This window comes from Lacerta agilis, chromosome 3 (genome assembly GCF_009819535.1).
Source record: "Lacerta agilis isolate rLacAgi1 chromosome 3, rLacAgi1.pri, whole genome shotgun sequence".
Taxonomy (NCBI): domain Eukaryota; kingdom Metazoa; phylum Chordata; class Lepidosauria; order Squamata; family Lacertidae; genus Lacerta; species Lacerta agilis.
The window spans coordinates 113,653,133-113,679,302 of NC_046314.1; positions in this window are offsets into that span (position 1 = coordinate 113,653,133).

The following is a 26,170-nucleotide window of genomic DNA, read 5'->3' on the forward strand; positions in this document are numbered from 1 at the left end:
TGCAGGGACATATTTTAGGTGGCTTTTGCGATGCGTGCGGGTGAGCAATTTCCTACAACCCCCCTCCCCCAAAAAAGCTCAACAACTCAGGGCAATCTCCCCCCATTTTCTTAATTTTGCATCCCCAAAGGGTGTCTTACACACAGGGGCATGTTATACACAGAAAAATACGGTAAGCCACTCTGGGAGCCTTTTCAGCTGAAGAGTGGGGCACAAATGCTAATAATAATAGTAATAATAGTAAAAAAATTGTCCAGAAACGCAAAGTAAGTTTCCATCCTCAAACCATGCATGTTGTTGTTCAGTCGTTCAGTCGTGTCCGACTCTTCGTGACCCCATGGACCAGAGCACACCAGGCACACCTATCCTTCACTGCCTCCCGCAGTTTGGCCAAACTCATACCAGTCGCTTCGAGAACACTGTCCAACCATCTCATCCTCTGTCGTCCCCTTCTCCTTGTGCCCTCCATCTTTCCCAACATCAGGGTCTTTTCCAGGGAGTCTTCTCTTCTTATGAGGTGGCCAAAGTACTGGAGCCTCCGCTTCAGGATCTGCCCTTCCAGTGAGCACTCAGGGCTGATTTCTTTAAGGATGGATAAGTTTGATCTTTTTGCAGTCCATGGGACTCTCAAGAGTCTCCTCCAGCACCATACCGTAATTCAAAAGCATCAATTCTTCGACGATCAGTCTTTAATATGGTCCAGCTCTCACTTCCATACATTACTACTGGGAAAACCAGAGCTTTAACTATATGGACCTTTCTTGGCAAGGTGATGTCTCTGCTTTTTAAGATGCTGTCTAGGTTTGTCATTGCTTTCCTCCCAAGAAGCAGGCATCTTTTAATTTCGTGACTGCTGTCACCATCTGCAGTGATCATGGAGCCCAAACCATGCATAGAGGTAGCCTTTTACTAGGATCCCTGGGCAAGGATAGGCTGCTGGCTGCCACAGGAGAGCCACAGTTGAAACTGAACAGTGTGGCCAAGTCATAGCACCCTCAGAAGGGTGTCAAGCAGCTCATTGTGCAGTGAAGGAAACTGATGTAGCAGGGGGTAGGTTATTTGAGGTCCCTGCAGGAGCCACTCAACAACCAGCTCTCTGTGAATACAAAGATTAATTGATTGACTGACTGATTGATTGACTGATTTACTGTATTTCTATACCAGTGTTTTTCAACCACTGTTCCGCGGCACACTAGTGTGCCGCGAGATGTTGCCTGGTGTGCCGTGGGAAAAATTGAAAAATTCAAGAGAATTACTTTATATATAGTCAATATAGGCACAGAGTTAATTTTTTTAACATTTTCTAATGGTGGTGTGCCTCGTGATTTTTTTCATGAAACAAGTGTGCCTTTGCCCAAAAAAGGTTGAAAAACACTGTTCTATACCACCCTTCATCTGAAGAAGAGGAGGAGGAGGAGGAGGAGGAGGAGGAGGAGGAGGAGAATACCCCACCTATCTGAATGGGTTGCCCCAGCCACTCTAGGCATCTTCCAACACATTTTAAAACATAAAGGTAAAGGGACCCCTGACCATTAGGTCCAGTCGTGTCCGACTCTGGGGTTGCGACGCTCATCTCGTGTTACTGGCCGAGGGAGCCGGCGTACAGCTTTCAGGTCATGTGGCCAGCATGACTAAGCCACTTCTGGCGAACCAGAGCAGCACATGGAAATGCTGTTTACCTTCCCGCCGGAACGGTACCTATTTATCTACTTACATTTTGACATGCTTTCAAATTGCCAGGTGGGCAGGAGCTGGATCCAAGCAACAGGAGCTCACCCTGTCGCGGGGATTCAAACCGCCGACCTTCTGATCAGCAAACCCTAGGCTCTGTTGTTTAACCCACAGCGCCACCCGCATCCCTTACTAAAACATACTAAAATGTTAAAAACTTCCCAATACAGGGCTCCTTTCAGATGTCTTCTAAAAGTTGCATAGTTATTTATCTCCTTGACATCTGATGGGTGGGCATTCCAGAGGGAGGGCTCCACTACCGAGAAGGCCCTCTGTCTGGTTCCCTGTAACTTCACTTCTCACAGTAAGGGAACCAGCAGACCCTCGGAGCTGGACCTCAGGGTCCAGGCTGAATGATGGGAGTGGAGATGCTCCGAATTAGCCATAGGTCTGGGATAAAAGAAATGTATATGTAACAAAGGCACCAGGCAAACTTCCCTGGGGAGAGCGTTCCACCAGCAGGGAACCACCACAGAAAAGGCCCGTTCTCGTGCTGTTGCTCTCCAGGCCTTAGGACTGCATTCCAAGTGTCCACACCTCTACAGATGTAGCAAGGAAAGAGAGGTGCTTGAAACTGCAGATTTGTATTGAAGACCTATTTCCGTTTGTCATATATGCTAGTCTTTGAAAATACAGAATACCCAGAGTTTAAGGCTCTTTAATCACAGCCCCACTGGGGACACAGGAATCTGTGTTATACCAAGACAGACTAGCAGTACCCCTAGTTTAGTAGTGTACACTGATTTGACAGTGGCTCTCCAGGGTTTCAGATAGGGAGTCTTTTACAGTCATAGCTGGTGATGCTGCAAATGAGATGCTCCACAACTGAGCTATAGACCTTGCCCAATAAAAGCAGATATTAAAAACCAGGGTTTGTTGTTAGCCTCCTGCTAACAAATGGTAATACTTGTATGTATTCCAAATGTTTGTATTCCAAAACGTGCACTGAAGGCAAAAACCGTTAAAGATTGCCAAACTTTATGCCTGAAGGGTAAGGTGAGAATAAGTGGTGCTAAAGCTTCTGACAGCTAATTTTAAAATCTACTAAACCTCAGCAGGCTTAGAAATTATTAGCAGGCTTTGAAATGCCAAAACCCTACATGCACACATAGCAGGGAAGAAGTCCCCTTGAATTCAGTGGGATTTTCACCAAGTAAACACGCTTAGGGCGTCACCGGAACAATGAGCAATTGGCTACCTATCAGCACAAACTTAAGTCAATATTCTTCGTTTGTGTGGAAACTAGCTGCGGACCTTGCACAACTTGCAGGTGAGTTGAGCTTGTTTTTGTTTTGACTAAGTCAAGCCAGCTCAGCCCTTGGGAAACTTCTGATACCATAGCCTGGGAAACCCGCAGAGAAGGAGGAACCGAGCAGATCAACCGCAAAGAGGAAATATCACTTTCAAAGCAGGAAAAAGAGAAATGAGCCTGGAAATGAGCTGCCTAATAGCTAGAGCTGGTTGATCCACAGTACTAGGCTCAGTTAATATAAGGATCTTTCATTATTATTCATTAGCAGCTCTGCATACCAAAGGAGTGACTCAGGTCTGTGAAGTGACAGCACTTCTATTCACAGCAGCAGACATCAGGTTCATACTGATAACCGCAAGTGAACAGAGTTTCTTCATCCCTGGGGTACTGTGGAAGCAGAGACTCTCGAGGGAGAATTTGAATAAAAAGAAGGAAGCAAACCCAGTAACCGCTGTGGACAAGGCATATTATAATGTTATCTCTGGCACAGCTATTTTGTTATTGATAACCTCAGAAAAGCTTTTAGTATGGTTTGTTAAGCCGTATCAGAAATTCATCCCTCAATTGCAGTACATGAAACACTGTCCTTTAAAAAGAATGTAAACACAACCTTTGGGAAATTGGAGATAACAGATCCTTTCAAGATATTCTCCCTCTTTGGCGCACATAACCGTTTTATTCATGGATAAACATTTTCCACAGGTTTCTGAAAGGCTGGTCTTGCTGCCACTGTTAATAAACTATAGAAGCTATAGGACTGCACCTTCGTCCCCAGTACAGGACCAGATTTTCAGCAATACAGTAAGGGAATTTACACCAGTGTTGCTGCATAGGCTTCCTTGCTCAGCAATGAAGCAGCACACTTTGATAAACCACAGTTTCTCAGCTTAATCTGCCTCGCAGGGGAGTTGTGAGAAAAATGAAGTAATACTCTGTAAACAATCTCGACACAGACTGCAGGAAAGATTTCAAAATTATTAATCTCTGCTGAATAGTCCCCAGGATGTTTTGATAAAGAGTCCACAAGGAGAAGAGGCTAGGGCCAGGTCTTCTGTATCATTAATTGGCCCACATAAGAGGTGCGGTTCTCGTAACCCTTCCAAAATTCCCTCTTATAAATGCAATCCTCCATCTTCCTCTAATCCCAGATACTATTTGAAGAACCGATCAGCTGCCGTATTTTATTCGAGGCCCCTTCCCAAGCCTTGACAGCCAGGCATTGAAGAACAACCTTACATCAAGTTATTTTGTTCCATAATCTGGAATAAATTCTCAGAGCATCATTCTCCAAATAAAGATCTTCTCCATTTTCTTGTGGTCAGGTTCATGAATATGCAATCCGCTGAATACATCTCTTTTGTGTCTTCTTTGCAATCAAGGGATTGCCAGTTGGGGTAAACGTATCCACCCCTCAAGTGATGCTGTTCCCCAGCAACCTGCCTTTTATTGCCAGGGGGGACCCTTCTGGTGAGATACTTTGGTTTACAAGCCCATCTGAATCCTTCCGGGGTGGGGATACAGCGTTAGGCCCAATAAAGCTTCAGGCCCATGCACACCGCAGTGTGAGAGGAATGTTAAGCAGCTTTTGAAGAAATCCAGGGATGGGGGGGGGGGGACTTTCAGGTGAAAGTGTGAATGAATATTGTGTGTGGTACTTAGGAGGTGATAAGACAGTATTGGGTTTTGAGGACTCCCAGGAGCTGTGTTTCTCTGACATCCGGTCAGGCCATATGAAATGCATACAATACCGTCCATCTACCAAAGATTATTTGCACGCTTTTGACATACTGCTTCTTTTCCAGAAGACACACGGAGAATTTCCACCTAAGTATCAGTTGCATAAAGGGAGGCGGGTGGCACTGTGGGTTAAACCACAGAGCCTAGGGCTTACCGATCAGAAGGTTGGTGGTTCAAATCCCCACGACGGGGTGAGCTCCAGTTGCTCTTTCCCAGCTCCTGTCTACCTAGTAGTTCAAATGCACGTCAAAATGCAAGTAGATAAATAGGTGCCACTCCAGCGGGAAGGTAAACGGCGTTTCCGTGTGGTGCTCTGGTTCAATCTCAGGGTCGTGGGTTCGAGCCCCGCGTGGGGATAATAGATCCCTGCATTGGGTTGGACTAGATGACCCCCGTGGTCCCTTCCATCTCTCCGTGAAAATCATTGCTCCAGTTGCGAAACAGCCGCCTCTACTGCTCCCTAGAAACAACCAACCCAACGCAACCTATGCAACGCCTAAGATTTCGGAGACCCGCGCGGAGCATGCGCACTGCGGTTTGGCTTCTCCCTCGGAGAGAGGCGGGAGGCGGTCAAGAGGCGCGCATGCTCCGTCTGAACACCACCGCGAGGTCCCCGACCCACCTCCTCAGGGCGCAGGCGCCGAGCGCGGCCCGGGGAAAGCTCGCGCATGCGCCACAGTCCCGAAAATAACATCTCCAACACGAGCTACGCGCTCTCTCTCTCACACTCAAACAAACATAAACCAGCGACTCGAGGCGCATGCGCGGCCTTCTCCTTCGCCCATGGCTGCGAAAGCGAGGAAGACTCTGCGGAGACCGACGGAACTCATCGCCCCTCCGCCCCCCCCCATCCCATAACGGGGGCAAAGGGACGGAGAGGCGGCAGCCGTCAGGTGGCGCGCGCATGCGCCGGGACGGAACCCCTGTTGGAGTGGGAGGGCACGTGGTCAGCGTTTGGGCGCGCGATATGGGGAGTCACGTGCCCCTGGGCGCAACGTCACCCCTGAGAGGAAAGGTGTAGTTGCGCACGCGCGAGCGGGAATGTTACCTGCTCAACTTACCTTGCATAATATTGTGCATTAGGTTTTTTTTTTCAACGCCTGGGGGGGGGGGAAAGGGAGGGCAATGGATCAAATTACGTTGCAAACCTCCCCGCGGTGGTCGGAAGAGAAATGCAGTTGATGATCATAAAATTAATTATCAGTAATAATTATTGTTTAATGTTATTCGATACTAATTTATTATGTCTGCTGCATCAGAGGCTAAGGCCCGAATTAATGGATTCAAGTTGCAAGGAGGGAGAGTCCGACCAAACGTTGCCCAAGCAAGTGTGATGGCAGGGGCATAGCCAGGGGCGGAACTGAGTTATCTGTGATATAATTGGTCAGTTAAGTATTTTTATTTATTTACCTGATTCGGGAGGCACCTCCCCCCCCCGCTACGCCATGTCTGATGGCAGTAAAAGGTAAATAAAAAGGTAAAGGGCTCCTGAGTGGTTAAGTCCAGTCAAAGGCGACTATGGGGTGTGGCACTCATCTCGCCTTCAGGCCAAGGGAGCTGGCGTTTGTCCGCAGAAAACTTTCCGGGGCATGTGGCCAGCATGACTAAATCGCTTCTGGCACAACAGAACACTTTGACGGAAGCCAGAGTGCATGGAAACGCCGTTTACCTTCCTGCCGCAGCAGTACCTATTTATCTACTTGCAATGGTGTGCTTTCGAACTGCTAGGTTGGCAGGAGCTGGGACAGAGCAACAGGAGCTCACTCTGTCACGGGGATTCGAACCACCGGCCTTCCGATCGGCAAGCCCAAGAGGCTCAGTCAGTGGTTTAGACCACAGCGCCACCTGCGTAGTAGATGATGCGCTGAATGGGTGCCTGGATCTTGGGAATGGGCTGTCTGAGAACATCTGCATCAGGGGTCGACTTTTTCCCCAAAGAAGGTTTCGTACCTCAGTGACATGAGAGGTCGAAATGCAAAGGCACAGCTCACCCTAGCATGGCAATGAAGTGATGGGAAGCGCTGTGCTATTTCTGCTTGTTGTGCAGCTGATAAAAAAGGCAATGGAAATCTCTCAGGAAAGATAAGACATCAGGAGGAACTTTCTGATGGTAAGAGCTCTTCAACAGTGGAATGAACTCCCATGAGAGGAGGTGGACTCCTGTTCCGTGGAGGTTGTGAAGCAGAGGTTGGGCGGCCATTGTCATGTATCATCTCGTTGAGATTCCTGCATTGCAAGGGGTTGAGCTAGATCACCATGGGGACCCTACAATTCTATTCTATTACAGCATTTATACCCTACCCTTTTCAGCCAAAAACACCTTTCAAGTCAGCTTACAGAAAACATGTCCATAGAGGGCTAACAATAATAATAAAAATTCATGGCACATGAGGAAAAAAGGAATGGAAGGGAAGAGGAAGGGAAACTGCCTAAGGCACACAGGTTTCTGAAGTTATAGGCAGTCTCAGTGATGGTTCTGGCTGTCTTGCCCTTGAAAAATAAGCCCTGTCCTGAAGTACTCTTTACTGTATCCACCTCACAGATCCAGGAGCAGAACAGGGGGAAGCATCTTGGCCAGGAAGTTAGGGCACCTCTTGCCACATACCGGTAGTTCTATAACACAGCGAGAATGTCACAGGTAGGTAGCCATGTTGGTCTGCCATAGTCAAAACAAAATAAAAAATAAAAACATTCCTTCCACTAGCACCTTAGAGACCAACTAAGTTTGTTCTTGGAATGAGCTTTCGTGCGCATGCACACTTCAGGAGAGCCTGTGTGGTGTAGTGGTTAAGAGAGGTAGACTCGTAATCTGGGGAACCGGGTTCGTGTCTCCGCTCCTCCACATGCAGCTGCTGGGTGACCCTGGGCTAGTCACACTTCTCTGAAGTCTCTCAGCCCCACTCCCCTCACAGAGTGTTTGTTGTGGGGGAGGAAGGGAAAGGAGAATGTTAGCCGCTTTGAGACTCCTTTGGGTAGTGATAAAGCGGGATATCAAATCCAAACTCTTCTTCTTCTTCTTCTTCATACCAAGAACAAACTTAGTTGGTCTCTAAGGTGCTACTGGAAGGAATTTTTTCATTTTTTATTTTGTTTTGACAGTAAGAATGGACTTTGCAAAGTTCAGTGGTTGTATTAGGATTGCTTTTGAGCTATACTTTAAGGTTTTATATGTCAAAACCTCTACAGTGGTACCTCGCAAGACGAAATTAATTCGTTCCGCGAGTCGCTTCGTATTGCGAAAAATTCGTCTTGCGAAGCACGACCATAGGAATGCATAGGAATTTAATTCCCATAGGAATGCATTGAAATTTTCGTCTTGCGAAGCATGACCATAAAAAAATTCGTCTTGCGAGTCACCCTTTCGTTAGTGAATGCCTTTCGTCTAGTGAGTTTTTCGTCGTGCGAGGCATTCGTCTTGCGGGGTACCACTGTACTTTGAATTGGGCCCAGAAACTAATCAGCAGCCAGCGCAGTTGGGTCGGGGTTGGGGTTACAGTCAAACCTCGGCTCCCAAACACCTCTGTTTCGGAACGTTTCAGCTTCCAAACGCCGAAAACCCAGAAGTAAATGCTCCGGTTTTTGAACATTTTTCGGAAGCCGAACATCTGACGCGGCTTCCACTTGAGTGCAGGAAGCTCGTGCAACCAATCAGAAGCTGCGCCTTGGTTGTCGAACATTTCGGAAGCCGAACGGGCTTCCGGAACAGATGACGTTCTACAACCGAGGTTTGACTGTACATGCTCAGACCGCCGTGCCCCGGTGAGCAACCTGGCCGCCAAATCCTGCACCAGCTGAAGTTCCCAAACCGTCTTCGGGGGCAGCACCATGAATAATGCATTGCAGTACTCTATAACATAAGTTACCAGACATCAGTTAGCCTGTCCATGTCCAGATAGGGGCGCAGCTGAGCCATCAGCAGAAGCTGCTGGAAGGCACTCTGTGCCTCTGAGCAGGACTGGAGAATCTATGCCCCCTCAAATAGTTGCTAACTCCTAGCTCCCATCACCCCTAACTGGGCCATGCCAGCTGGGGCTGATGCTTATTTATTGATGCTTATTGATGTGATAAAATGTAAACCACTGTGTGTTGGTCTTCACTAGAAGAGTGGTATATGAGCACCCTAAACAAACCTTGGGGATTGCCTCTCAACTACAATAACAGCTGGTTTTATTTATTAATAAATAAAATATGGTCTGAAGCTCAACATAAAATAAACTAAGATCATGGCCACTGGTCCCATCACCTCCTGGCAAATAGAAGGGGAAGAAATGGAGGCAGTGAGAGATTTCACTTTCTTGGGTTCCATGATCACTGCAGATGGTGACAGCAGTCACAAATTAGAAGACGCCTGTTTCTTGGAAGAAAAGCAATGACAAACCTAGACAGCATCTTAAAAAGCAAAGACATCACCTTGCCGACAAAGGTCCGTATAGTTAAAGCTATGGTTTTCCCAGTAGTAATGTACGGAAGTGAGAGCTGGACCTTCAAGAAGGCTGATCGCCGAAGAATTGATGCTTTTGAATTATGGTGCTGGAGGAGACTCTTGAGAGTCCCATGGACTGCAAGAAGATCAGACCTATCCATTCTCAAAGAAATCGGCCCTGAGTGCTCACTAGAAGGACAGATCCTGAAGTTGAGGCTCCAGTACTTTGGCCACCTCATGAGAAGAGAAGACTCCCTAGAAAAGACCCTGATGTTGGGAAAGATGGAGGGCACAAGGAGAAGGGGACGACAGAGGATGAGATGGTTGGACAGTGTTCTCGAAGCGACTTGCATGAGTTTGGCCAAACTGCGGGAGGCAGTGAAGGATAGGCATGCCTGGCGTGCTCTGGTCCATGGGGTCACGAAGAGTCGGACATGACTGAACAACTGAACAACAACAAAATAAAAGACCTTAAGGACACAACAAAGTATTCTGGTACATTAAAACATGGGTAGGCAAACTAAGGCCCAGGGGCCAGATCCGGCCCAATCACCTAAATGCGTCCTGCGGACGTTCCGGGAATCAGCGTGTTTTTACATGAGTAGAAGGTGTCCTTTTATTTAAAATGCATCTCTGGGTTATTTGTGGTGCATAGGAATCCCTTTCCCCCCCAAGAAATATAGTTCTGGCCCCCCACAAGGTCTGAGGAACAGCAGACCGGCCCCCTGCTGAAAAGGTTTGCTGACCCCTGCCTTAAAGACTAACATTTATTATGACATACGCTATTATGGAGCAGGGCCCACTTCATCGGATGCAGCTCCGTTAGATTTTCAGCGTCTTAAAATTATAAGTTGAAGGTTTCCGTTCAGTTTATTTATATGCCTAAAGCGGATTGCGATAAACACGTAGATTGCCATCAAAATATAGAACATTTGGGGAAACATAATTTGTTACGAAACATAAATAAACTCAAACGAAATAAAATCAGCAGCTTAATAAACCTAGGATAACACAATAAGGCGGGGCTTTCTGACATCTGTTTACAAAATGTGTCCCAGCTTTACGGTCGCTGCTGCTGCTGCTGCAACCACCCGTGAGCGAGCAGGCACTGCATGTCATGTAAAACGCGAACTGGGCCTCCAGCTTTTTGCAAATGCTTACATCTTAATCTTTTCTGCAGCACCGGTGTTAAATGGGCTGAAGAGGTGCTGCGTGAGAGTTAACTGCAGGTGTGCATTTGTTTCACACAGAATTGATTTCTTAATGCGGCCTGAGATGCTCACAGGCAGATTATAAAGAAACGTGCAGGCGTAACAGCATGCATCATGTAGGTTGTTAGTTTGCGTAACACCGTATTTTCAGAGTTCTTCGGAACGTTACCAAATAGACCATCTCCTTGGCGGCGGGGGGGGGGGGTTCTTCCTCAGAAATTTTTGGATTTTGCAATGGATTCCCTCAAGCCACCTGGTGGATTTCCAGCGTAACTACAGCATCACGGAGCTATGCCGGCAGCTGAACGCTCCTAGTGACTCCTGTTAATGCCAGTGTCGGTCCCAAAGATTGAGAACAACAGGGCACATCCCGAGAAAAAAATACAAATGCCAGAGGGCAGAAGTAGCTCCATCCAGGAGGAATCGTCCACTGACTAGTGCCCTGAACCATAGGGTACCTGGCAGCGAGTCCCATAGGTGTACACGATTCCATGGCAGATGCTAACACATAGCAGTCCGGTCAGGCCAGGTTCCTGCCCCTGCAGCTGATCCAGGATCAGGTCACCTAAAGGTCACTCCCACACATGAAGAGTCCCAAAGAGCATCTCGGACCATCCAAGCCATGATCCAACCATTGAGGGGAGTTGAGCAGACACAGCACCTCCTCTCTGCTTCCCTTTTATACCTTGCATACTGACTGCAGCAACTGGGCTTGACGAGGCATGTGACCCTCACCTGTCCTGAGCCTACTCCACCTGGGGAATCGGACACTTCCTCCCAGAGCTACAGTAGCAAGCCTCACCTGGCCAGCTACTGAGCTGGGTTGTGAGCCCTTGGCTGCCCCAGCCTCCTAGAGCGTTCCTCCTGCTTCTCCTTAATCCTCAGAGCCCACCGTGTTCGGGGAGACAGGGGCCCCTCTGGTGATGGGTCCTGCTGCTCTGGTTCCCTGTGCACTGTCCCCCATCCCCTCACCATTCTCCGCTGCCCCAGAAGTACTTTCCACACCAATCATACCCGGCTTGCCCCAGTGTGTCCCGGTCACGGCTACACCCTTCGCTGGGCTCTTCTTCCTTGTTCCCGTCATTCATGGCTTCAAGATTCTGAGTGCTAGGTTTTCATAACCGAGTTAATTGGCGCTGGGGGCAAATTGCCGCTCTCGGATTTTAAGCACGGTGCACCAAGCTGCCGCTACAACATTAGCTCCAAGGTGATTTCATTACAGAAGCACTCGTGAAACCAGAAACAGATCCATGCTCAAAACAGGGAGGAAGTTTCTCCAGTCCAAGGGCCACATTCCCTTCTGGGAAACTTTCTGAGGACGACATGCCAGCGGTGGGCGGAGCAACAGGTGTAAATTTAACCTTTGTGCAGTAGGCTGGTTTCTGCACACACAAACAACTGCCCCCCCCCACCTAGAAAACAAATGGTCATCATGGGAGTTCAAAGACTCATTCCATCCAGGCAGAAACAATTCAGCTGCAAAGGAGAGAGTGTGGCCTAATGAAAGTCCTGCAGCGCAGGTAGCGAGGCCTGGAGAGCCTGAGGTTCTCTTCCCCATAGTAGAGCATAGAAGAGACCAGCCTGGGAGATGGGAATCCCAAATGGAATTTCCGTTATCAAGGTCATCTACAGGTGAAACTCGAAAAATTTGAATATCGTGGAAAAATCCATTTATGTAAGCAATTGTTTTCGTTAGCTACTGGAGTTTAATATATGAGATAGACTCATGACATGCAAAGCGAGATATGTCAAGCCTTTGCTTGTTATAATTGTGATGATTATGGCGTACAGCTGATGAAAACCCCCAAGCTGATATTGTTAATTTGGGGTTCTCATCAGCAGTACTCCATAATGCATGTCATGAGTCTATCTCATATATTAGTTTCGCCTTTTAAGTTGAATTACTGAAAGAAATGAACCTTTCCACTATAGTCTTAATTTTTCGAGTTTCACCTGTATGTACATCCATTGAAGCTGAATCTTTGATAATTCAGTACAGACCAAAAACAAAAGGATGGCTTTAAAAGAGGATTAGACACACACAAAAGAGACCGCAGTATGCCTCTGAAGAACATTTGCTGGGGGGTCCTAAGAGAGGAGCATTGTTGCTGCACTCAAGTCCTGGATGCAGGCTTCCCAAAGACATCTGGGTGGCCATGGCGAGAACAGGATGGTGGACTAGATGGGCCTTTGGCCTGATCCAGCTGGACTCATTCAATACTATTATTATTATTATTATTATTATTATTATTATTATTATTATTATTATTTTATTTTCCAAAAATAACAAAAATAAAAACAGCAACAATACAAAAACAAAACAAAGCAGAACAGATTGACTTTAGTCCCTTCCTTGGTTCCATTATTTATCAATGTACCGCTAAGTTTAAACCCATTTGTATTACCTATGATCCATTCATAACAAAATTACAAGTAATTTAAAAACCCTGCTAATGTATTAACTTGTGTACAATGCTTCTGTACAATATGCAGTATTGTACTATATGCAATAAACATCTTCCATTCTTCCTTATATTCGTTGTCGTCTTTTCCTCTTAGTTTCATTGTCAATTTTGCCATTTCAGCATATTCTATTAATTTAACTTGCCGATCTTTAGCTGGGACACCTTCTTCTTTCCAATGTTGTGCTAATAATGTCCGTGCGGCCGTAGTCGCATACATAAATAAATCCTTTTGTGGTTTTGGTAAATCCATTCCTAAAATACCTAAAAGAAAAGCTTCTGGGTTTGTTTGTTTTTAAACAAAGGTTGTTTTAAACATCTTCATTTCATTATAAATCATTTCCCAATATTTCTTTATAATTTTACAATCCCACCGCATATGAAAAAACGTCCCTTTGATTGTTTTGCATTTCCAACACTTGCTTTCCTTAGTTTTTGCTAATTTAACTGGAGTTAGATACCATCTATACATCATTTTCATATAATTTTCTTTAATCACCACACACGCTGTGAACTTTATCTCATTCTGAAGGCAGCCCTTTTCAGGGAAGTTTTTAATGTGTGATATTTTTGTATCTGATTTTTGTTGGAAGCCGCCCAGAGTGGCTGGAGAAATCCAGCCAGATGGGCGGGGTACAAATAATAAATATTATTATTATTATTATTATCAATTCTTCCATAATTTTTCCAAATCCTCCATCTGGATATTATGTCCCACATCTTGTGCCCAGGCTCTTCCAATATTCTGATGTTCTAGCTATGCCAGTGGTCTGACTTCCTCTGCTCTGATTCTTCTTGCATGCAGAAGGTTCTACCTCGACCTCCCAGCATCTCCTGGTAGGGCAGGGAGAGAATTCTGGAGAGCATCTGCCAGTCGAGGTCTGACATAATGCTTCCTATGTTCCAATAAATTGTTCAAGGTGAAGAAAACAAAACAGTCCCTGCCTACAGTCTTAATAGATGCAAAGATTGGGTGGGGACACGAAGAAGCAAATTTAGCCACTACGTCTTTACAAAGCACCATTGTGCACTATAGGACTTGTACCCGGGAACTGTAGCCATTAATTCATTAAACCAAACCCCCATGAGGATGGCCAGTTGTTATTCACGGGATGGGACAAACATCATTCATCGAGGTGGAAAGATGGAAAATCAAACTAAATCCACTGAATTTTCATTAAGGCCAAGCCCTCTGCTCCTGTATCCTACTGGCTCCATTCAACATTTATTCATTGTGATAAGGAAGAAAAGGTCGTGCAGAAGTTATTGCCAACACATGGAACCAGGGTGTTCTGTCTACTATTCCTTTGGCCGATTTAAGCATGTTGACAAATTTATGTTAACATTTTTTCCCCCTCCTGACATACTAATGGCCATATAGCTTGTTTTTCCAGCAAATTACACATTATCTCTAATGGAGAAAGTAGAGGAGGGAGCTCCCTCCCACTCCACCCCTTCACTCCAAGGATGCTCAACAATTTCCAACGGCTGAAATGAGCATTATTGAGAAGACATAACAGAGAGGCATTGGCTACCTCCACCACCTTCATAATGTGAACTTCCATCATCTTTATTACCAGCCACATAATGCACACAAGCACATTTTTTGGGGGGCGGGGGCTTCTATTGCGGCTTTATATTGTGGTTATCTATAAGACTCCACCTAACTTTGCATCCCAGAATGCGGAAACACCTTTGTGCTTTCAGATTTAATTGCAAGCAATATACGATCTCGCTAAGCATTTGATTAGCCGTCCAAGGCATCAGCTAATGTGTCCCCTTTCCATTTGCCCATTTAATTTCCCTTTATCTATTTGCACTATTTTGCCGTGATTATGTGAGAAACAACTACAACGAGGCTTGTTACTCTTAGAGAAGACATGACATTCGTGAGATATGGAACAGGCAGAGTCCTAGGCAGTTTGCCTGTGGCTTTTTTTTTTTTTTAAAAGGATCAGATTAATATACGGAAAAGAGGTCTCTCTCCGTAGCCAAAAGTGGCCATATAGTCAGGGCCACACCTAGGTCTGGGAGCTTACGAATTTGGCCCGGGGGATAAAGAGTCTCCCACTGACCCATGAACCCACAGGGGGTCATTAAAGGGGATATGGTGCCCCTTCCCCCATCAGCTTTCATGGAATGCTTGTAGAATTCCAAGCCCAATTTGACCTACTGAAAGGTGTTTACTACTCAGAACCACAATCTGTTCTGGAGCACCTCAACCAATATGAACCTTGTTGTTGTTCAGTCGTGTCCGACTCTTCATGATCCCATGGACCAGAGCACGGCAGGCACGCCTATCCTTCACCGCCTCTCGCAGTTTGGCCAAACTCATGTTAGTAGCTTTGAGAACACTGTCCAACCATCTCATCCTCTGTCGTCCCCTTCTCCTTGTGCTCTCCATCTTTCCCAACATCAGGGTCTTTTCTAGGGAGTCTTCTCTTCTCATGAGGTGGCCAAAGTACTGGAGCCTCAACTTCAGGATCTGTCCTTCTAAGTGAGCACTCAGGGCCGATTTCCTTGAGAATGGATAGGTTTGATCTTCTTGCAGTCCATGGGACTCTCAAGAGTCTCCTCCAGCACCAGAATTCAAAAGCATCAATTCAATATGAACCTACCTGGGCCTTTAGACCTTAACCTGAGGCTCTTCTCTCACTTCCTCCTTTAAGGATCTCCATTCTATCTTCTCCAGTGCTTATAAGAAAATAAGAAGTGCTTGCTGTATCGGACCAATGCCCCATCTAGTCCAGCATCCTGTTCTCGCAATGGCCAACCAGATGCCCAATATGGGAAACCATCAAGCGAGAGCTGAGCTCAAGAGCAACTCTCCCCTCCTGTGGTTTCCAGCAGCTGGTATTCAGAAGCATTGCTTCCTCCAGCTGTGGAGGGCGGAGCATGACCATTGTGGCTAGCAACCACCCACAACCTTCTCCTCCATGGATTTGCTTAGTCTTCTTTTTAAAGCCATTTAAGTCAATGGCCATCACTGCCTCCTGCAGGAGTTCCATGGTTTAACTATGTGCTGAAACCACAATATACTGGTAGTATTTTGGGAGTGTAGACCAGCCTTCACCAACCTGGTACCCTCCAGGTCCGAGCCACCATGGCCATACTGGCTTGGGCAGAAGAGAAATGGGACGCCGGGTTGACAAAGGCTGTTATCACAGAACCAACCATCTTACTCATCTGCCAGAGGCTGAAGAATCACCCGCGACTGAAGTTAGGAAATGGAAACGGCTACGCAACGAACAGAAGAATAAGGCAGATTGTGCCTCGTCCTTGACTGTAAGGCTTCAAGACTTGTCCTTAATGATGCAAGGATGAAAGGGTAAGCCCCAAGGATGAAAAGGGTGAAGTGGCTGGCCGGACAATGGCATCAAGGAGGTCTGCAACAAGAACTTGATTTCAGACCTTGACCACTTGAAGGAATGAATTAAGGAAGGAGGCCCAAGTAAGAGATTTGCTACATTAATGCAGCTAGCAGAAGAGAAATGGGGGTTATAGGTATATATGGTTTTTGTTTTGTTTGTTTTTTGCTGGGGTGTGTGTGTGTTATTTCTCAGCAGTGACCCTCTAATATAGCAGAGGTGGCTATATTATTATTATTATTATTATTATTATTATTATTATTATTAATTTTTATTGATTATTTAAATTTAACAAAGAAGAGCATCTTAATCCAACTATTATCGTATAATTTTGTGTGGGGGGGGGGGGGGAAATTCCACAAATCCAACTCGTTATCCTTCATTTAACACTCAAAAGCTGGCATGGAAGCAAAGCTGTTGTTATATTTTTTCACATATCTCATATATATATATATATATATATATATATATATATATATATATCCCATTTTTCGACAAATTTCTGCTTGGAATTTCCTCTAAGATTGTTAGTTAACAAGGCCATTTCAGCATATTCTTGTAGCTAACTCTGCCATTCTGAAATTTTTGGAAGTTCCTGAATTAAGGAAGGAGGCCCAAATAAGAGATTTGCTACATTAATGCAGCTAGCAGAAGAGAAACGGGGGTTATAGGTATATATGGTTTTTGTTTTTTGCAGGGGTGTGTGTGTGTGTTATTTCTCAGCAGTGGCCCTCTGATATAGCAGAGGTGGCTATTGATTCCATCAGGCTAGCTGAAAGTGGCATGGAAAATAATGAACAATGCGAAAAAGGATCACAGACAACTCTTCTGCTTCGTAGCACTAAAGACATCTCTATGCCACCTGCAAGAGGAAAAGTCATCAACTGGAACAGGGATGCGGGGAGTGAAAGGGAGAACAATGGATGACATTATAAAAGGAAGCACACGACTCATCTATAAACAGTGTTCCAGTTACAGGTAGGTAGCCATGTTGGTCTGCCATAGTCAAAATAAATAAATAAATAAATAAAAATCCTTCCAGTAGCACCTTAGAGACCAACTAAGTTTGTTCTTCAGATCTGAAGAAGTGTGCATGCACATGAAAGCTCATACCAAGAACAAATTTATTTGGTCTCTAAGGTGCTACTGGAAGGAATTTTGTTTTGTTTTGACTATAAACAGTGTGCAATTAGCTGATAAAATGGACTGCCACAGCTCTTACTGGGGTCCTGGCTTTTGCTGGGGAGTGTTGTTGCATCCTGCAGCCTTCCAGCTGTTCATGCATTGAAGAGGTCATGAATCACGGGCCCTAGCAGCCAGACTTTAGTGCCTTGCCCATCACACCACCCTGGCACTTGGATGCAGGAACAAGCAGTGGGCTGGCTGTCTGGAAACATAGGAAGCTGCCTCTTGCTGCCTCAAACCATTGGTCCATCCATTGTAGAGTTGGGAGGGACCCTGAGGCTCACCTAGCCCAATACCGGAGTCTCAACTTAAGCACCCATGAGCATAGCTGTCAACTTTCCCTTTTTTGTGGGGAATTCCCTTATTCCAGCGCCATTTCCCATTGCAAAAAAGGGAAATTTGACAGCTGTGTCCATGAGTGATGGCCATCCAACATCTGCTTTAAAACCTCCAAGGAAGGAGAGTCCACCAACTTCCGAGGGAGTCCATTTCCACTGTTGAACAGCTCTTACCGTCAGAAAGTTCTTCCTGGTGTTTCATTGGAATCCCCTTATTTGTAACTTGGAGCCATTGGGTATAGTCGTTCTCGGGCAGGAGAAAACAAGCTTGCTCCATCTTCCATGTGGCAGATCTTTCTCTTTGCCAATAGTTCATAGAAAAGGCAAGTAGGCGGTGGTGACATGGCAGAAGCAGGGCCTTTTTTTAGCCAGAACTCATGGAAACTCGGCCCCTCCAAGTGCCCCTATTGTCCAGGGACTCAGGTTTACAGGAGCCACCCCGGTTTCTGATTTGATCCTAGAATGTACCACTATTCCTTAGGACGTCCCTATTTTCATTGGAGAAATATTGGAGGGTATGGAATAGGATGTCCCTATGACAACAAGGAAGAAGAAGAAGAAGAAGAAGAGGAGGAGGAGGAGGAGGAGGAGCAGGAGCAGGAGCAGGAGCAGGAGCAGGAGCAGGAGCAGGAGGAGTTTGGATTTGATATCCTGCTTTTCACTACCTGAAGGAGTCTCAAAGCGGCTAACATTCTCCTTCCCCTTCCTCCCCCACAACAAACACTCTGTGAGGTGAGTGGGGCTGAGAGACTTCAGAGAAGTGTGACTAGCCCAAGGTCACCCAGCAGCTGCATGTGGAGGAGCGGGGAAGTGAACCCGGTTCCCCAGATTATGAGTCTACCGCTCTTAACCACTACACCACACTGGGAGACATTCCTAGTGAGTTCTGGCACCTCTTTTTCTATTATGTATGCATGGCATGGTTAAAGCGAAGAGGCTCCATCCGAGGGCTGCGTTCCTTTTGGGTGTAGCCTTCCGGAGCCTCCCTGATCCTTAGCCAATGATTACCACAGGAGTCACAAACATTATGAAATCCCTTTTGTGGGGCGACAGCATGCGTTTACCCATTTCACGCACTCAAACCCCCAGCCCCAGCTAGCTCTGCCATTTCCTTGTGATTATTTATTTTTTTGTCACAATTTCCTCCGCCCTCCCCGCTCCAAATAATCTAAGTGCAGCACTTTCATAGCTGCTAATGTGATGGAGAATGAGAACTATAATGGCATATAACTAGGGGGGGATCTAATTTTAAAGGGAAGCTGTCAAAGTTTAGAGTAATCTAGTCTTAATTAGTCCATTTAGAATTCCACTCTGGTGCCTCAGCTTAAGTATAATTACACGGAGGCCTGGCGGTGTTTAACAAGGGACAGACCCACGAAAAGATGGCGTTTGCTTCCCATGTGGCAACACAGAAACGTGCAGCCCCGATAAATTCCGTGGCGGTGGGCGTACTTTTACAGTGAACTTCCCTGCTAAGAAATTTAAGCATGGCCGAACAAGAGGAACATTTCCTTTTCACTTTGCTAGCAAAGATCAACCCTTCTGGTGCCCTCACGTTCCCGTTGCAAAAACATATCAGCTGATTTCACAGATCTGCAGGTGAACTCCGTGAAGCTACAAAGTTTGGTGTTTGTTCCTTCACGCAAACCTTCCAAATAATAAAACATACAATCTGATCCATGTTCAGCAGTGTGTGTGCGTGTGTTTGCTATTAGCTCATTTACAGCCAACCACTAAGCATTGTTTCTTACTTAAAAACAAACAATACACGCAGAGGATGGCAGTCGGAGGAATGTCAACACTGAAAGATTTCAAAGGATCTCGGGCTGATTTCAATTTCATTCTATTTGAAATTTTTTATCAGGTTATTATTCTTATTCTTATTCTTATTATTAGTCCACTTTATTAGCCACCTGCCAGCCTCCAAAACTTAAAGTTTATAAAGCATAAAGCATACAATCAGAAAAAGAATGATACATTACAATAAGAGCCATATTTTGTTGTTGTTCAGTCGTTCAGTCGTGTCCGACTCTTCGTGACCCCATGGACCAGAGCACGCCAGGCACTCCTGTCTTCCAGTGCCTCCCGCAGTTTGGCCAAACTCATGTTAGTAGCTTCAAGAACACTGTCCAACCATCTCATCCTCTGTCGTCCCCTTCTCCTTGTGCCCTCCATCTTTCCCAACATCAGGGTCTTTCCCAGGGAGTCTTCTCTTCTCATGAGGTGGCCAAAATATTGGAGCCTCAGCTTCAGGCCACTGTGGAAACTAGACTAGATGGACCTTTGACTTGGTTCATCAAGCACTTTTTATGTCATTAAGTAAGTCAGAGTTTTCCAAACTGTGTTGCGACACGTTGGTGTGTTGGCTGCAGTGTGCAGGTTTGTCGTGCAAACGCTCCCCGCCCTCCTCCCGGAGCTGGAAAGGGGTTAGATTAACCTCCGGTTTGCTAGTAAAACCGAATTACTGTGTCGTGAAAGGATGCCTGTCTAAAAAGTGTTGTCGCCAACATGAAAAGTTTGGAAAGCTCTGAAGTCAGGGATGAGAGCTCTGGTCCAGACACATCCTGGCACGTATTCCCAAATTGCAAGTTAACAAGTCTCCTGAATGGAAGCCGACAATGAAACGAGGAGGAGAAGGCAGCCATTTTAAAAACAGAGGCGCATCTGAACGGGAAATGTCAAGTGTTGCCGAAAAGGCGGCCACAAATGGAGCGCCTTCACGGGGACAGCCGACGGAACGGGTTCCTTGACACGAAAAGTGTTTTTGGAGTGTTTAATTGGCAGCCCTACATAACAAACTAGAATCATTATATAATTAGCAAGAAATTACAGATCCCATTAGGTGCTTAGAACAAGCCAGATTAAGTTCTGATTATTTTTTAATAAGGAGGGAAGTTTGATGCATCGTTGAGGTTCTCTGCATAATGATGCTGCCTCTAAGAATGGAACTGTTCACTCCATCTCCAAACACTTGAAGCTGGAGCAGTTTGGGGGGTTTACATGGCAACTGCGACTGCTACACATGTGTAGGCCCTGAATGGACCAGGTTTCCTGGCACCAGGGGCATAGCTAGCTGCTCTGGCACCTGGAGCAGCGGGGGCGGGGCGCTCTGCGCATGATGCGCTGTGGCGATCCACGCTCCAGCCAGGGTGGGGGACGCCATGGCGATCGGCCCAGGGGGGCACCACGGTGATCCACCCAGGGAGGCGCTGCAGCGAGCTGCACACGCAGTCCGTCTAGTAGGGGCAAGCCCCACCCTGCCATTTCAGGTAGCGCAGGGCCCCGTGCCACTGCGTCACTCCTAGGAGAGATTGTGGCTCGGGTGCGCTGCAGGCCAGGCCCCACAGTAAGTGCTGCGCCCCACGGTGTGCCATTTTGTCACCCCCTCAGAGATGGCACCTGGGACGGAATGCACCCCCCTTCCTACGCCCCTGTCTGCCACGAGTACGTGAACGATGCATCTGCAGAGGGGCAACGCTGAAGAGTCCGTTTGCCTCATTTAGCTCCCAGGTTATTGGGGAAATGGGTGTAGCTGTGGGGCAAAGGGTGTCAGGTGTAGTTTCTAGCAAATCCACGTAGGGCTGGCAAAGATCCCTGCCTGGAACCCCAGATAGTCACCGCCAGTGGGTGCAGATAACTCACTACTTGCACAGGGTTTACGTTCCGGGGCCAGCACGAAACGCCAAATTCGCTTAGAGTCAAAACAGCCCCTTGGAACTGCCCCCCTGCACTAATAATCTTTCTTTCCGGAGCTGGTGCTCTAAATGGGTCTTATCCCCCTGCCCAAGCAAGAAAGAGAACTTTTGAAGCCCTTTGCCTTGCTTACTGGGCTCCGCGAGGCTCTTGCAAGATCTCACAGGGCTGCCCAAGTTCCTGTGAGGTGTCGCAAGAGCCTCGCAGAGCTCAGTAAGCAATTCCGAGAGCTTAAAACTTCTTTCCACGCCGGGAAAAGGTCTGTAAACAAGAGCTTTTAAGCTCTCCACCTTCTGTCCATTTAATTTGTGTGATATCAGCCAGTTGAGACCACACATGTAAGCTGCGAGTTGGTTGCATAGACGATAGTGAGCTGGATGGACCACGTTGGGCATGGTCCATTCAGAGTAAACAGGGAGTGTGGACAAGGCCTACCTTGGCTCTGGAAGAAAATGGGGCATGATAGTGCCATGGTAGAGCCAGCATGGGGTAATGGATCGAGCATCAGACTAGGGCCTGGGAAAGACCAGAGTTCAAATCTCACCCCCAACTTGGCCACGAAGCTCACTGGGTGGCCTTAGGGACTAGTCACATGGACTTTCAGCCTCCCTTACCACACTAGGTTGCTGTGGGGATTAAATCATAAAATCCTAGAGCTGGAAGAGACCCCAAGGGCCATCCAGTCCAAGCCCCTGACAAGCAGGAAACACCATCAAAGCATTCCTGACAGATGGCTGTCAAGCCTCCGCTTAAAGACCTCCAAAGAAGGAGACTCCACCACACTCCTTGGCAGCAAATTCCACTGCCGAACAGCTCTCACTGTCAGGAAGTTCTTCCTAATGTTTAGGTGGAATCTTCTTTCTTGTAGTTTGAATCCATTGCCCCGTGTCTGCTTCTCTGGAGCAGCAGAAAACAACCTTTCTCCCTCCTCCATATGACATCCTTTGATATATTTGAACATGGCTATCATATCACCCCTTAACCTTCTCTTCTCCAGGCTAAACATACCCAGCTCCCTAAGCCGTTCCTCATAAGGCATTGTTTCCAGGCCTTTGACCATTTTGGTTGCCCTCCTCTGGACACCTTCCAGCTTGTCAGTATCCTTCTTGAACTGTGGTGCCCAGAACTAGACAAAGTATTCCAGGTGAGGTCTGACCAGAGCGGAATACAGTGGTACTATTACTTCCCTTGATGTAGATGTTATAAATGAGGGGGAAGAGAGAGAGAGATTGAGAGAGAGAGAGGACAACGTATGCTTGCTTGAACTCTTTGGAGAGAAAGATGATATATATTTCCAATAAAATGAATAAATGACATTTCCTGTTAGGGATTATAGGGGCAGAAATTCCCCCCCCCCAAAAAAATGTTAAAATCATTAAATAAGATATCTGGCAGCAGGGTAAAGCATTGTTATTGGTTAATTTGAAGTGTACAATCACAATCCACAGCCTGATTGGGTCCCGCCGGAAAGTTTGAATATTATTGGTTCCCGCTAAAATGTATCTTTTCCCTCAGTCCCAATGTGTCTATAAATAGAGCTTTCCCTACCCCCTATCCCCAGTCTTGTCTAATCCCTTTAATAAAGAGCTGTTTTCACTAAGAAGAAGAAGAAGAGTTTGGATTTGATATCCCGCTTTTCACTACCCAAAGGAGTCTCAAAGCGGCTAACATTCTCCTTTCCCTTCCTCCCCCACAACAAACACTCTGTGAGGTGAGTGGGGCTGAGAGACTTCAGAGAAGTGTGACTAGCCCAAGGTCACCCAGCAGCTGCATGTGGAGGAGCGGAGACACGAACCCGGTTCCCCAGATTACGAGTCTACCACTCTTAACCACTACACCACACTGGCTCCCTAATACGTGTTGCTGGACTTTTTGCGACCAGAACCCACGACACAACATACTGGCGACGAGGATGGGATTGAATTAGGCCGGCTGAGGGCTGCTGACCCTAGCGACCTGATTCTGGCGACAAGACTCCCTGTGACTGACAGGACAGATCAGTCCACTAAGATGGCTGCGTCACGGTTCATGGAACCATTTCATCCCGGAGCAACTGAGGCCTGGGATGCTTACCTCGAGCGCTTTGAATTCAGCGTGGCTGCAAAAGGGGTCACTGACGAGGAAAGGAAAAAGGCGCTGTTCCTGAGTTGCTGCGGGGCAGAGACCTTTGAGTTGGCTCGGGCAATTCTGGCCCCCACAACACTGCGGGAGGCGTCGTTCGCGAGCATTACAGAACACCTCTCGAATCACCTTAATCCGACAGCGTCGAAGATGACATGGCGCATCGAATTCCATAAGAGGCAACAACGACCTGGAGAGACGGTAGCAGTTTTTCTCACCGAATTAAGAAAGCTGGCGAGACACTGCAAGTTCGCCAACTTGGAGGAGGCCCTGCTGGATTGGTTTGTGTGCGGCCTTCGCAGCAGCAAGGGCCGCAGGCGGATTGCAGCAAAACAAGACATGGATCTCTCGACAGCGCTCCGTGAGGCCATTGCGACAGAAAACGCTGAGAGAGAGGAGCAAAACCCGGGCCAGCGAGCCGAAAAGAGAGCTGGAGAGTCAACCCACACCGTGGACAACCAGGATGTCAGCCCCAACCAAAGCCCTGTGCGGGGAATAGAGATGGTGCGACAGGAGAGCACAGCAAATAAAGGTCGGCAGGGGGTCTGCCCTGGCTGCGGCGGATCACATGAGAGAAGAAAGTGCCGGTTCCGAGAAGCTACGTGTCATGCTTGTGGGAAAACGGGGCACATAGCCAGGGTCTGCAAGTCGAGTGGCACGTCGGGGTCCGCGAAATCAAGAGGTCAGAGGACATCCACAGCGACGCACCAACTCGACGATTGCAACTACCTCACGCAAATCGAGGGCAGAACTGTGCCATTTCCAGCCCAAGGGAAACCAGCTGTGTGGGTCCTAATCGAAGGGAAGCCGTGTAACATGGAGGTGGACTCCGGATCCGGGTTCTCCATCGTCTCGGAGGACACGGCCAGATCGTTATTTCCTAGAGGTAAGCTTCCGAGATTGGAGCCCTTCCCGGCCACTCTACAATCCTATTCCGCCGGCCGCATAGACATTTTGGGGATGTGCGCAGTGAACGTACAGTTCCGCGAGAGGGAGGCCGTATTAAAGCTTGTGATCGCAAAAGGGAAGCGCACTAGCCTGCTGGGTACGGACTGGTTCCCGGCCTTAGGGTTGGGAATCTCAGGGCTCAACACGGTCCAGATAGCTTCCGAGACATTTAACACCCTGTACACGGAATTTGGGGAGCTATTTAATGGAGAGTTAGGATGTTATAAAGGGCCTCCAATTGACTTAGAACTGGACCCGGGGGTTGCGCCAATCCGCCTCAAACCCAGGCGGGTTCCATTTGCGCTACAGCCTAAAATAGAGACTGAATTGGAGAAGCTAATACAGCAAGGGGTGCTTTCACCAGTGGACTCTGCTAAATGGGAAACACCCATTGTCACACCCCTGAAGGCTAATGGGGAAATACGAATTTGTGCGGATTACAAATGTACGATTAATAAGGCCATCAGGGGCAACTCTTATCCAATTCCAGTAGTGTCCCAACTATTAGCGAAGCTGACTGGGGGCAAGGTGTTTGCAAAGATTGACTTGGCACAGGCATACCAGCAGCTTCCAGTGACTCCAGCGTCCGCAGAAATCCAGACAATTGTGACGCACAAGGGCGCCTTTAAGGTGAATAGGCTGCAGTTTGGAGTCTGCGTGGCACCTGGCATCTTTCAAAGTCTTATGGAGCGCCTGTTACGGGGCCTGCCAGGTGTCCTGCCGTATTTTGATGATGTGTTAATCGCGGGCAAGGATGCTCAAGAACTACTGGGACGCATCCAGACAGTCCTATGCAAATTCCGGGATGCGGGGTTGAAACTAAAAAAAAGAGAAATGTAGTTTTGGGGTAGCAGCTGTGAACTTCTTAGGGTACAGAATTGATGCTGCTGGCATCCACCCCATGGAAGACAAGGTTAAAGCTATCGCCGCAGCACCGACACCTAGTAACAAGGCTGAGCTGCAGTCCTTCTTGGGCCTCGTCAATTTCTATCACGCCTTTGTGCCACACAAGGCATCAATAGCCGAACCACTGCATCGGCTACTCCAAAAGAAGTGTGCATGGCGTTGGGGGCAACCGCAACAGAGAGCTTTTGAAACGCTGCGGGGCGTGCTGTCAAAGGAAAGTACACTTGCCCACTATGATGCTGCTAAACCATTGGTGCTGGCGTGTGATGCCTCACAATATGGCGTAGGGGCTGTCTTGAGTCACAGGGAGGCGGATGGGTCGGAGCGTCCAATCTCATTCTACTCCAGAACCTTGAGCCCCACAGAGCGGAACTATGCCCAGATTGATAAGGAGGCACTGGCTATAGTCACAGGAATCAAGAAGTTCCATGACTACGTGTACGGCCGCCCTTTCACAATTCAAACGGACCATAAGCCTTTGCTGGGTTTGTTCAGCCCGCATAAACAAACGCCACAAATCTTGTCCCCACGCATGCTCCGATGGTCCATCTTTTTGAATGGATTTCAATACGAACTGTGTCATGTGAAGGGTAAGCTGTTGTGCCATGCGGACGCGCTGAGTCGTCTACCACTACCTGGAGCAGCCAACGACGACCCAGCTCCGGCTGAGCACGTCATGATGATGGAGACACTGCCCGGACCACCCGTGACTGCCGTCGACATCGCCGCGAGAACTAAAAGGGACCCCGTCCTTGCCCGTGTCCTTGTGTGGGTGGGGAGGGGATGGCCAAGTGG